Genomic DNA, 14,994 nt, shown 5'->3' with positions numbered 1-14,994 from the left:
TGTATACATGTCTGTAAGGGACCCCACTGGAAATAAGCTCTCGAGCTTTCGTGGGTTATCCTGTTCAAGCTGACTTATTTTTGATCTGTTATTATTGTATATTGTTGTATATTGGAAGCTTGTCGAATAAAAATCAATCAATCAATGCTGGTGTGAAGAAATAAGATTTTTAGGGGGGGGGGGGGAGTGGATAGTGAGGACATGACGTCACAGACTCATGAGTGAGTTTCCAATTTGTCTTGTGATTTTTATTTTTCCATAGTTTTACATACTTTTTAAAAAATTCATAACTTTCTTATTTGTTATCCGATTTTGCTCAAACTTGTTTCGATTGGTTTGTCTGATTTTTCTGCTTCAGTCTATTAAAAGTAAGTTACTAAGCGTATTCTCTAACACAGGGTCACATGGTCGACGTCCAAAATGAAAAACATTTTCTTTCCTAATTCTCATTTGTTAAAAAAAACATTGAGGGGGGGGGGGGGGGAGGCATGCATATTGCATAGTCCATGGATTTATGGGTGCCTTTCCAACCGTTTGACCCAAAATGACCATTAATAATCGTTTACTACGCTTCAGCCACACCCCCCCCCCCCCCGGCCCCCCATCGTCCACTCATCTGATTACCCACGGTCTCTCTCGGGCCAAATACAAATGGCACGGACAAAATTAGTTTCCTTCAGTAAATTTTAGTGCTAAAAATGATTCGAATATGAATCTTGTCACGCGTAAAACCTGCACGTTCTAACGATAATGAGGCTTAGCCATTATGCTAATTTATACTGCATTTTTATATATCGATGACTATCACCCTCCTAGAGACTTTTTATTGAAAATCACGTTTTGTTCCAATATTAATATTGTACGTGGTTGTTTCATACAAAGTGATTCAAAAGATGTGATAAATTTGGCTATTTCATGCATATTTATATGCAATTTGTTTTTTTCTTCCGTTTCACAATCTATGTTCGAGTGTTTAGTTTCGGGACCGACTACTCTTCGCCGAGTTATGACCTTTGAACTCTGCCCTAGAAGTTTTCACAAGATATTGTGTAGGATTAAGAAGAAGAGAGGAAGCAATTCATCATCGCTTCCTGTGCCAAAATATGTGTTATTCTGATAAGAATTTTTCTTTTAAGTTTAATATTTCAACTGATTGAAGGAGAATCAAATAATAATAATACAAAAACACAATAAACCCAGTTACAAAAATAATTTGGTCGAACCTTTAAAAGAGGGCATGGAGCTGTATTAATATTTTGTTTCAGTTTTTTAATACAAATTTCTTTAAAAGAAACTTGTGTCGTGATCAGAAAATTATTAGTACTATAAAAAAAAAAGATGTTTCATATCAATTTTGTGTAAATTCGAAGAAATATCAAAGCTCTGTAATCGATTGCTAGTATGTAACTGATAGGGATGATAATAAATAATAAGAGGGAAAAAAAACAAAGTTAAATTCAGCATCATTATATGTTGAGAATTTTGAAAATCAAACTTTCAAAGAGTACTTAGTTCATTTGTAAAACTAAGCAGGGCTTATTCTAGTTTTTAGTCATGAAATAACTGTGTTGTATAAGGAAATATGTTGATGTAATTGTAATAGATTTTACTTTCATGAATTGTGTTTGTTTATCGAAATTAGTGATGACAAGAATTGTAGTTTTGAGAAATAAAATCCAACGAATAAAAATATATTAAAAAAATCCACATTTCAAAGAACTAAAACTAATAAACAATATCTCCCTTCCACTTTCTATTTCTCCCTCTTTTTTTTTTCTCTCTCTATCTCTTTCTCTCTTCCTCTTTCTCACCCTCTCTCTCTCTCTCTCACACACACATACAAACACACTCTCTCTATCATCTCTCTCATCTTCTAGTATCATTTCCGTAAACATGCGGTATGATTTTGTGCCGAAAAATCCCTAAAAGTGCCCCCCCCCCCCCCTTTTCAGAACTTGGCCTTAAACTATTTTTGTTCAGGATAATATCTCACCCATAAATTGAAAATTCCAGATGCAAAATCCCGCCAAAAAACATTGAAATACGGGCATTTCGGTATTACATTCAAAGTCCTCGTTACAAACCGATGGGTTTTGGTTGGCCACTCAGTATTCAAATTTTGAATTTCTTTTCTTATTTAAAATCTTTATATATTAATTTGAAATCCAACTACCACATAAGTCTGTGAATATCGATGTGCATCCCCTCTTTCTTTTCTCTTCTTTTTTTCTGTCTTTTCCCCCTTTTTACCAACATTTTGTTCCTCCATATTAATTTGTATTACACTCTTATTTCCACGGAGTCAAATTTCACTCTAAATGGCGTCAGCTGGGAGTCAACTCTATTCCTAGTTAAAGTGACACGGATTCCGAATCAATTTGACTCGGATTGTGTGGCATCAGCTGAGAATTGACTCAATTCAGAGTCATGATGACTCCTTTTCCGTGTCACTTTAACTCGGAATAGAGTTGACTCCCAGCTGACGCCATTCAGAGTGAAATTTGACTCCGTGGAAATAAGAGTGTATTATGTATCCTTTGAGGGTAGTCATTACTATCAAGCTTTGCTTATTTTGTCAACCCTCCTGTTTGATGTTCTCGATTAGTTACACCCAGCCTTACCTTATTCTACATATATTCTTTTGTCATGTGTAAATTTGCAATATTTGTTTGTTATATATTTGTAAAAATGCAAAAGAAAAAGAAAATCAAACAGAAATAAATAAATCAAATCAAATCAAATCAAATCTTTAAAAAAAGCTAAAGAGGCTGGATGGGCAGTACAAGGAAGGGTGCAACGTCTGGAATAAATTAGAGGGAAAACAAACAGCTGACACTAGGAAAGTTATGACTATGTCAGAGGCTGATCTAGGGGGGGGGGGGCACAGGGGGCACGTTCCCCCCTGCCCCCAAAAGAATTTAGTGCTCACTACCTCCCCCCACTGAGCGAATTTTCGGCCGGCGCGATTTTTGAATTTGCTGGAGCAAAAAAAAATATTAAAAAATGGGCCCCCCCCCTCTCTCTAAGAAACCCTGGATCCGCGCCTGTATGTAAATTGAAGGATTAAGGTTAAGCGAAAGTGTAAATCATGCAAATGGATAACGGCAAAACAAGGGATGCGTTTTGAATGGAGGTCCCTAATAATGGTTACCATTTCCTGCCAGAATGACCCTTTGAGTATGGGTTTACTACGCTTCAGCCGCACACCTCTGTCAAAACCAAATCAGAGTATCCAAGCCCCCTCCCCCTCCCTGCATATACAAATGACACGGACAAAATTAGTCTCCTTCGGTAATTTTTAGCGCTAAAAATGATTCGAATGTGAATGTTGTCACGCGTAAAACACGCACGTTCTCACGACAATGAGGCCTAATTATGCTATTTTATACCAAATGAAGATATTACATTTTTACATATCAATTGACTATCACCCTCCTAGAGACCTTTATTGAAAATTACGTTTTGTTCCAATATTACTTAATATTGTGCGTCGTTGTTTAAAACAAAGTGATTATTAAAAGATGTTATAAATGTGGCTATTCCATGCAAATTTTCGTGAAATGTTTCATACTTTATGTTCGAGTGTTTAGTTTCGGGACCGACCTCTCTTCGCCGAGTTAGGACCTCTGACCTGTAAAATTGTTTGCTAAATACTGCACATGATTTCTCGTATGATTATAAGAAAAATAAAGGGAAGAAGAAGAAGAGAAGGAGGAGAAAATGAAACTTAACTCTTTACATACGACTCTGAATGTACGGAGGCAATTCATCATCGCTTCCTGTGCCAAAATATAATGTATTATTTTAATTACATTTTTTATTCAATGGAGGTAGAAGGTGAATCAAATTTAAACAATACTAAAGTATAATAAACCCAGTTACCAAAATAATTTGGTCAAACCTTTAAAAAGTGGCATTTAGCTGTATTAATATTTTTTCAGTTTTTCAATACAATTTTTTTTGTTAAGTTACCTGTGTCTTGATTAGAAAATTATCAGTACTACTAAAATAAAAAGATGTTTTATATCAATTTTGTGTAAATTCGAAGAAATATTTAAGCTCTGTAATCGATTGCTAGTATGTAACTGATAGAGATGATAATAAATAATAAGGGGAAGAAAAACAAAGTTATATTCTGTATCATTTTATGTTGAGAATTAAAAAATTTAAAAGAGTACTTAGTTGTTGTTTTTTAAACTAATCAAGGCGTATCCATGTTTTTACTCATGAAATAACTGTGTTGTATGGAAAAATGTAATTGTAATATATTTTACTTTAAATTCATGAATTGTGAGAAAAAAATTGTAGTTTTTAGAAATAAAATCCAATGAATAAAAAATATATAAAAAATATCCACATTTCAAAGAACTAAAACAAGAAAACAATATCTCACTCCCACTTTCCTCTTTCCCACCCTTTCTCTCTCTCTATTTCTCTCTCTCTTTCTATCTCCCTCTCACGATTTTCAAATTTGCGGGAGCAAAAATAAATAAATTGGCCCCCCCCCCCCCCTCTAAGAAATCCTGGATCTGCGCCTGTATGTAAATTGAAGGATTAAGGTAAGGTAAAGTGTAAATCATGCAAATGGAAAACGGCAAAACAAGGGATGAAGATATTGCAATTTTACATAACTATCACCCTCCTAGAGACTTGTATTGAAAATCACGTTTTGTTCCAATATTACATAATTATTGTGCGTGGTTGTTTAATACAAAGTGATTTAAAAGATGTTCTGACTTTGGCTAATTCATGCATATTTATATGCAATTTTTTTCCCCTATGTTTCACACTTTATATTCTAGTGTTTAGTTTGGGGACTGACTATTCTTCGCAGAGTTACGACCTCTGACCTCTGGCCTGAAAGATTGTTTGCTAAATATTGCTCAGGTTTCTCGTATGATTATAAGATAAAAAAGGAAGAAGAAGAAGAGAAGGAGGAGAAAACGAAACTTAACTCTTTACATACGACTCAGAATGTACGGAGGCAATTCATCATCGCTTCCTGTGCCAAAATATATTTTATTTGATATTTATTCATGAAACGTGAGAGAAGGTGAATCAAATATATATAATACAAAAGTATAATAAACCCAGTTACAAAAATAATTTGGTCGAACCTTTGAAAAAGGGGCATAAAATTGTATTAATATTTTTCCATTTTTTTTCAATACAGGTTATTTTAAAAATTACTTGTGTTTTGATCAGAAAGTTATCTGTACCATTAAAATAATATGATGTTTCATATCAATTTTGTGTAAATTCGAAGAAATATCGAAGCTCTGTAATCGATTGCTAGTATGTATAATTTTTAAGTCCATTACAAAACAAAAGATAGAGTTGATATTAAATAATAATGGGAAGAAATAAAAGTTAAATTCTGTATCATTATATGTTGAGAAATTTTAAAATTTAAAAGAGTACTTAGTTGTTTTTTAAAAAACTAATTAAGGCGTATTCTTGTTTTTTACTCATGAAATAACTGTGTTGTATGGATTATTGTTATATACTTTACTTGCATGCATTGTGAGAAAGGTAAAATAATAACGAATTATGATGTAATTCTGTTTGTTTATCGAAATTAGTGATATAAAAAATTGTAGTTTTTAGAAATAAAATCCAATGAAGAAAAATATACATAAAATATCTACATTTCAAAGAATTTAAACAAAAAAACAATTTTACATATTAATGAATATCGCCCTCATAGTCCATAATTCAAAGACCGTCACCACTTAGTAGACCTATGGAAAACAGGTCTACTAAGAAAATTATCTATCTTAGGCATTGGTGGAAAAATGTTACTTTTTATAAAAGCATTTCTATTGAGTAGGATTTCTAATGTGAGGATAAATAACTATATGTCTCGCCACTACACGTTAGAAAATGGAATCCCGCAAGGAAGTTCATTAAGTCCTTTATTATTTACTTTAATGTTAAATGATCTCAAGATAAATGTAAGTGATGTTAAATTATCTTGCTATGCTGATGACATTGCAATCTGGTGTTCAAATAAGGATTTAGAGCTGGCCCGCAGGAAATTACAAGAGGCCCTGCATGAGCTTGAGATATGGTGTTGGACGTGGAAGTTAAACGTTTCCCCTACCAAATCTGCAGTATTAGTCTTTACCAACAAACAAAAGAAAGATATTCTTCTACAAATAAAAGGACATAATCTGCCTATATGCGAGCAGTATAAGTTCCTTGGTGTGAGGTTTGACTCCAATTTAACTTGGTCTGTCCATATAGATTCTATTGTGGTGGGCCAGTAAATGAGTTGAAGATGACAAGTTCAAACATAAATGAAACACAAGAAGCTCGGAATTACAGTTGAAGTCCACTTTATTAAATATATATATCAGCCGAAGCTTCAATCGTTGCAAACGACGAGTATTATTATTATTTGAACATGGTAAATAAACTGCTTCTCTCAGAGGCTGGGCGGCCCTATTGATTGAAATTAGCAGCACATCCTACTGAACATGGTAAAGGAATGAAATAAAAACTCCCAAATAATATCTACTCTCAAATAATATGAACCAAAACTCCCTTCAAAATCCCGCACCTCGCATTTAAATACCGCGGCACCCGATGAGGCTTAGATATTACATGATATTGCCAGCCAACCAGGAGGACTCTTACGAAGCCAACCAATTACAAGACGGGATATATCAAATTACCCTTTAGGTCATCCGACCAATTAAGAGAGGAGTTATACCTTTAATTAATTATAACCAATGACAAAGCATAATAGATGAGTGTTATCTGATCTAGTCACCGACAGAAATGGGAGGATTCTATCTCTTCGCAAGAATGTCGCGTCCCCGGCAAAACAGTCTATTGTCCAACTTGTTATTGGAAATGAACACCTGTACATCTTGATGCAGGAATTCATTTCCAACGTGTTTTTCGAAATGAACACTTTAATCTAATGCAAGAATTCAAACCCAGGGGTTGTTTACCCGTTCCCGGCATACTATTGGAAACATAATTAATGCAATTTAACTTTTAAGTGAATACAATTAATCAACCCAGCTCGGCTCTTATATGGCTCTAGCGCCCCCTTTAGCCCAAATGAGCGTACTACTACAAATCTCCCCTACTAAAACGATCTTGCACCTGGAGATCGTACAAAATTAAGATAAAATATTAGATTACCAACTGGGAATCATTTAATCAAGCAATACATATTTGTGTTGCTTTAAAGCATAATTTTGTCAATATACTATCAACACAGCATATTTGGGCTGCATTAACCAACACTTTGACTTAAAAATGTACTTTAACAAATTACAGTTAACATTCTCCTGGTAATGTCAAACACTCATTACCCATGCATAATCACATTATACAACAATATCTAAATTTATTTATTTTACAACCAATTAACCAGAAAGACCCACGAATGCAATGTCCTGCCCACCATGTATAACCAACCAATAGAATATAATGTCAGGATGACGTCATGCCCTTCCTCTTCTTTGGAGCTGGATAACCCTAGACCCCCAAATCAAAGCCAGGCATAAACATCATCCCTTGATTTTAACTGCTCCCAAACATGGAAGGGTATAACCACTAAAATGACAACACAATGACATCCTGCAAAGTCAACTGGTAATTGTAATAATAAATATACACAACCTGTGAAATAAACCACATTACAAACAACTTACATGCATATTTTCCTTAAACCCCCATGAGAAAAATTTCAACTGAGCAATCAACATCTTCACCATGAGAACCAAACATCTCACTGGAAGCAAGACTAAACATGCCTTATTATATACATACAATTAACACCCTTTCTCATAAACCTGTATAATTATGTATCATAATAATCTCAACATTCCCAGTCTCAGCAACAACCAGCAGTCTATAATTATCTCATCGAATCTACTTCCAACTAACATTATAAAACTTGGACAAATCTATTTTGTCACATAATGTACTATTTAATGTCTACTTAATGTAGACTCCAACTGTTTAATTTTATCTTCTTTTTTTTATATACAGTTACCAAACAAATATTAAGTGCCAACTTGGCACAGGATGGCTTCTTTAAGAAAAACATTAAAATCACCTGGCAACAATAATTTTGTAGCTCGCAAATATATGAATGATATCAGGAAAAACATCATACAGGACAACTAATGGAACTGGATTTCCCAAGACCTCCACAGCGCACTCCGTATGATGTCACCTTCCATCTTTACAATATAAAATGCGTGTAAACAAACCTAACAAGTTAAAGCACCAACATATTTGCATTTATAAATTTCGATACATTGAAATAATGCAGAATTCAGCAAAACATCATACCCAGATATCATGTCCACTATTCCAACATTATGATACGGGATCGTATCATATCAAACCCCCTCCCCAAAACATTCAACCCTCAATTCATCCTAACTCCTAGTTAAGCATTTTATAAATAAGCTAACGAATCGTTATCAGTAAATATAACAAACGGGGCTCCAAATAAGTGATCTCTAAATTATCCATTACTGTCCATTTTAACAATTATTTAACTCTCATTAACATGAACCCAAATCTGTTTTTTTTCTTCTGTATTTTGCAATTGTCTATTAGCATATGTTAAATGATGAGGCCTTCCATCCTCCCCTACTTGTGATAGGCAAGGCCTTAAACCTTTTAGGGAATTGTATCAATTACTAAAAAAACAAAATTATTTGAATAATCTGGATAACTGGTGCCTGAATCAACTTCTTTGAGCAAATTAAATGAATCATTCGTTAGAATAATCCACTCAAGCTTAAATAGTTTTCCTTTTTTTTTCTTTCTTTTTACTAAATGGAGAATTAGTTGAACTGAATCAACGGTGCAGCTAACTTAGCAAATTGATAAACAAAACATCTTTAATATATACATATAATCCCAAGAAGCGCCCAGCCTCTATGAATTTGAATGTTAGCAAACATTTTTAAAACAATTATACTTTATCACAGAATAATCAATGTCTTTATAATCGCAAACGATAATTAAAATACCAAACTTTTCCTCCAATATGACCTAACTACAAATACTCCCACCCTACCCTATTAGGAGTTCGAAATGCACTCATAAGGAGTATTGGCAAAAAAAAAACAACAGAAACCTTGGGATTTTTCTTTATCAATTTACTTTAAATACATTTTCTTCCAAATTTTTACCTGGCCCCTGGTAGTGGAGAACGACCCTTTCCCTGCCATCGGCTAACTCTTTTCTCTACAATTACTGAACAGGATCTCGCACAATGACCAAACCCCCCACAACGCCAGCAAGCACCCTTGCTTAATTGAGATTGAGATGTGTTATTTGGAAGGTAATTGGGTGGAGATTGGGAAGTGGAGGAATTCTGACGCAACAATTGATCTAAACTTTGTTGCAATTTTTCTATTGCTGATAGGAGTTTAATGGCCAAGTTATCTCCACTTGCACCTTGTGGTGCTTGGCTCTGATCTTCTAAAATGGAACCAAGGTGAAGTTCTCTGACCACTCCCCTCCTACCCTTAGGCGTCTCGAATTCACCCAACAACCCCAAAGCCACCTCCCTCATATCTTCAAAGGATTGTTCTTCCGAACTCATTTGTATTCGTTTTAATTCCAGACGAAAACTTGGGTGTTTGGTTCCCGCAACAAATTGCCCTATCAATGACTTATCTCGCAAAACCTTGAGAGCTTGTGCCTCTGTTTTAGAAGCTTTATCAACCGCACGGTCGTATAATTGAATAAGTTCTCGTGAGAACTCGACCAAAGATTCATTATCTTGTTGCACCCTATCGTAAAATGCCTGTTGTAAAGATTGGACAGTTTCTCTGGGGCCAAAATACTGTTCCAATATCTGAATCAATTTCTTTCTATCTTTTTCGATTCCCGAATGACACCTAATCTCAGCCCTGGCAGACCCTTCTAAGTGGGCGAGAATAACGGAAGGTTGTTGGCTTTCTGGAATATGTGCTTGATCAAAATAAAATTCTACGTCTTCTAGCCATTCCTTTAAAGTCGGGTCATCGGGCCGAGAAGAACTACCATGAAATTTGCGTAATTTTACTGGACCGGATGTAGTAAACCTACAACCCTGTAAAGCTTGGGTTAGCCCGGTTACTAACTTTTCCATTTCAATCATTATGAAACTATTAATATTAAGTGCTTATATTATACTAATTTAGGTTAAACGTAGGTTTAAGTTTAAATTAACTATCCTATACTTACATTAATGCTAGCCAAAATTTGAAGAGCAAACGGGTACAAATAATTTCACCAACACACAATATTCCAACACTTAGTCTTACACTACAATAATTTCAAAAAATCTAAGACATCAATCCAAAAATATCAAGATTCAAAGGACGTTTCAATTTATCAGTTCATTTCAGTTCTCACTTTGCAACTTCTGCCAACATCTTTGGTTTCAAAACATACCTCAGCTCAACTTGACTCCTTATCTCAACTTGTCTCCCGCCGAAGGTTGCTCCCTACGAACTTGGCGTTGCAGACCAAAAAACCCAAGTTCAGCTCAACAATCGAAGTATCAGAACATCTCCTTCAATTGCGTCCACGCTACTAGCAGGGTTGAGTATCGTGACGAGGCATCGGCGTAACTGGTTTCCCCCGCGAGCTTCCCGATACGCGCGTACTTCGGGTGCCAGGCCAGCTGACAAACCAGGTCCAGAGGAATCAGCCAGACTTTGAGTAACTCCTGTACGGGGAACCTCCATTAGGTAATACGTATCAGATCGCCCACGCAGAAATGGTTTGCAGAATATTTCTGGTGGGGCAGTCGACTAAACAATTTTTTCGTTAGTATATACCAAACGTTCTGGACATCACGGAAGGCACATCATCGCGGACGTGTTGGTAACAGGTAAGAGGGGGGTCTCGGGGAAACTTCTCTCTCCGTGGTGATCCCAATCACATTCACCGAGAAGAATGTGCAATGTGTTCCAAGAAGGGCCTCCAATTACCCGTTGGCCCTATTCGTACTGGACTACTCCGCTGGAGCCACAATAAAAAAAAACATGCCCTGCAATAAGCGCCACGATAATCTGTCGCTAACTCCACCGGTGAAAAACAGTTCAGCAGCAGCAACTCAAAAATACTTCTGTGTTCCGAGCAAATGATATCGAGTTCGAGTGGTGGGTCGGCACGACGAACCAGCGGTAACCGCTAGCAAGCCAACGGCAAACTTCGCCGGTAACGAAAGAAAGCGAACCCCATCCGTACTACCAAATGTGGTGGGCCAGTAAATGAGTTGAAGATGACAAGTTCAAACATAAATGAAACACAAGAAGCTCGGAATTACAGTTGAAGTCCACTTTATTAAATATATATATCAGCCGAAGCTTCAATCGTTGCAAACGACGAGTATTATTATTATTTGAACATGGTAAATAAACTGCTTCTCTCAGAGGCTGGGCGGCCCTATTGATTGAAATTAGCAGCACATCCTACTGAACATGGTAAAGGAATGAAATAAAAACTCCCAAATAATATCTACTCTCAAATAATATGAACCAAAACTCCCTTCAAAATCCCGCACCTCGCATTTAAATACCGCGGCACCCGATGAGGCTTAGATATTACATGATATTGCCAGCCAACCAGGAGGACTCTTACGAAGCCAACCAATTACAAGACGGGATATATCAAATTACCCTTTAGGTCATCCGACCAATTAAGAGAGGAGTTATACCTTTAATTAATTATAACCAATGACAAAGCATAATAGATGAGTGTTATCTGATCTAGTCACCGACAGAAATGGGAGGATTCTATCTCTTCGCAAGAATGTCGCGTCCCCGGCAAAACAGTCTATTGTCCAACTTGTTATTGGAAATGAACACCTGTACATCTTGATGCAGGAATTCATTTCCAACGTGTTTTTCGAAATGAACACTTTAATCTAATGCAAGAATTCAAACCCAGGGGTTGTTTACCCGTTCCCGGCATACTATTGGAAACATAATTAATGCAATTTAACTTTTAAGTGAATACAATTAATCAACCCAGCTCGGCTCTTATATGGCTCTAGCGCCCCCTTTAGCCCAAATGAGCGTACTACTACACTATCATTGATAAATGTAAGAAAAGAATAAACCGTCGGCCTTATGCCAAAAGGGCCTTAACTGCTTTTGGCCATTCCGAGATAATCGCGTTTAAAGGTTTTGGCCTCTCTAATAATCAAAAGTTTGTGGTCGTTTTTTTGCTTTTGAAGCCAATTTCGATAAATGTGTTAAGTTATTAAGTTTTACATGAAATGTGTTAAATTTGTTATAAAATATTCAGAATTGTACATGCTATGTGCAAAAAACATGTTAGGGCCTTTTTGGCATAAGGCTTGAATGTAGCGTATGTTAGCGTATGTTATGCCAGAAGGGCCGTAACCTACTCGGCATTATGCCAAAAGGGGCGTAACCTACGCGGCGTTATGCCAAAAGTGCCTTAACCTGCCGTTATCGTACGCGTAACTATGCGCGTAACTATGCGCGCGTATGCGCGCATAGTTAGCGCCCTTTTGGCATAAGGAAATTTTCTTGTTTCGCAACACCTTTGGTTTGCCAGAAAGGCCCTCCTAACGCAAATGGATCATCCGTGGAGGTTAAGGCCCTTTTGGCGTAAGGAAAAAGATGAGATACGCGTTAAGGCCCTTTTGAAATTCATAATTATCTTCATAAATAAATCGAATTTCAACAAGTGAAGCACATCATTTTAAAGAGAATGATGAAATCTACAAGGTGATATTAATAACTCAATAACCCCCAAAATCGGGTTAAGGCCCTTTTGGCATAAGGCCGACGAAACTTGCTACGTTGTGTCTCCGGCACCCCCTGGGGAAGTAAGTATGAGATTTTGATGATGATTTATAAAGGACTTATCCTATCCATTTTGGACTATGGGAGTGAAATGTATGATTCTGCTTGTATATCTTTAACAAAAAAACTTGACTCTATCCAATACAGAGCCTTAAAAATTATTACAGGCACAATACACAATGTGTCCTTGGAGGCTTTACAAGTTTTGACCGGGGAGCTGCCTCTGAGATATCGTAGAAGGTTGTTAAATGATAACTTTCGAGTTTATTTACTGTCTAGTACTTTAAACCACCCAACAAAAGAAGTATTGGGTGATGACTATGATTTAAATAACTTAGAATGGAAGATAGGAGAAGGACCTGTAGCGACAAATGTTACAGTGCATTCATTTATAATTCACTGGTATACATATTGTGTTTTTTAATCCAAAATGGCCGCTTTAGAAGTCATTGAGAGTTCGAGGATTTGGTATTACGCCATGTCCTCAGAACTGGTTTTAACTCGATTTATTATATAACGATGTTTATTCATTAGTATTTTCATCACATGATGAATTAACATAGATGTACGCGTATTTATTCATAAGTATTTAGATCACGTGCCTTATTAACATACATGTGCGCTTGTTTTGAACCAATCGCGCTGTAGTTGATTGGCGCTCTTCTGATTTTCCTGTGCGGGAATCAGTGAGCTGTTTTAAGATTGGTATACACACATGCTGCTATTGTGTCGATTATTGTACCTAGAAAATTGTATCCAACGAGGATTGAACTGCTACGTCCCCGGACCATTCCCGGTGGACGTGCTCACCTATTTACATCTTGTACGTTTTGCAAGATATATTTTGACTCTTTCGATGTTCAACATTGACGACACTTTAATTCACCAGCAGTGAGAATAGAACATTTAATATGATCTAACGTTTTTCTCACCTGCATTATTGTTTGACAACCTTTTATCACCGACTTCATATATATTGTCTCGACATTTGATTCTTCGACCTGCATCGCAAGTCACTGAAGTTGATCTATTGACATTGACTGCATCATCATTGTATTCATCTGTTAACTGATTCATCATCGTTGTCTTCATCACCGTTGTCTTCATCATCGATGTCTTCACCAGCGTCGTCTTCATCGTCGACTTCATCATCGCTGTCTTCACCAGCGTCGTCTTCATCATTGTTGTCATCATCGTTGTCTTCAACATCGTCTTCATCATCGTGGTATTCACCTAGCGTCGATCATCGTCTGCATATCCTACGCGATCGACAACCAGCTCGTCGACCACTGTTTTCGACTAGCTAGTTTCTACATCTACCTAGAACTTGAAGAAGATCTACTTTGAATTCAACTCCAATGACTCACGTAACGTTAATTATATTGTGATGTATGCTTTGCATTGTTTATCATTGTGATGCCTTATTTTGACTGACTGAGTGCCTGTTGTTGAGTGCGTACGCTTACTAACACATATTTTACATGTTTATAATTGCACTAGTTCTAGGCCTATGCCTGGTCTACTGATCTAGATCCGCTATAGTCTAGATCCACCGATATATTGTTGTATTCTCGTGTTGTGCATTCCGTACACATACACAAGTAGAGATTTGTTTAGCGGTTTCTTGAACCACAATATTTCGTGCCTATGTAAGTAAATCTAAACGCTGTCTAGCTTAGATTTGAGTAGTATTTTCTTGACTGTTATTATTCATGCAGTGTGAATGATATTTAACTGACTTGTTTTAGTACTGTTTTAAGTTGTACTGAACAGCTAGACTCCTGATATTTCGAGACTTGTATTCAGTGGTAATCATTAATACCATAGTGACTAAGTTGAGTCTCCTTTACATTAATGTGCTGTTGGAAGTTATCTATGTTTGATTATTAATAGTAACTACCAAGGGCCTAGTGATAGTTTAATTGTCTGTCACTGTTGAGATAGACAGAAGAGGTTTCTGATAATTCTGTAATCATTGTATCTTATGTGAAATTATAGAATATAGAACCAGTTTTTAACCATAATCAATTTGTCTGGATGTGATCATTTATTAAGTGTTTTCTTGTCTGGAGGGATACTGCTTTTTAGTAGTTTAATTAAAAAAGGGAATTATGTGGGATTACTAGTTAACACGCAACATAGTCCATACCCCATGTAGTTTTCTAAAGACCTTTTAAACTGC

Source organism: Strongylocentrotus purpuratus, unplaced genomic scaffold (genome assembly GCF_000002235.5).
Source record: "Strongylocentrotus purpuratus isolate Spur 01 unplaced genomic scaffold, Spur_5.0 spur5_scaffold_20, whole genome shotgun sequence".
NCBI lineage: Eukaryota > Metazoa > Echinodermata > Echinoidea > Camarodonta > Strongylocentrotidae > Strongylocentrotus > Strongylocentrotus purpuratus.
Note: the sequence above shows the minus strand (reverse complement) of the source record.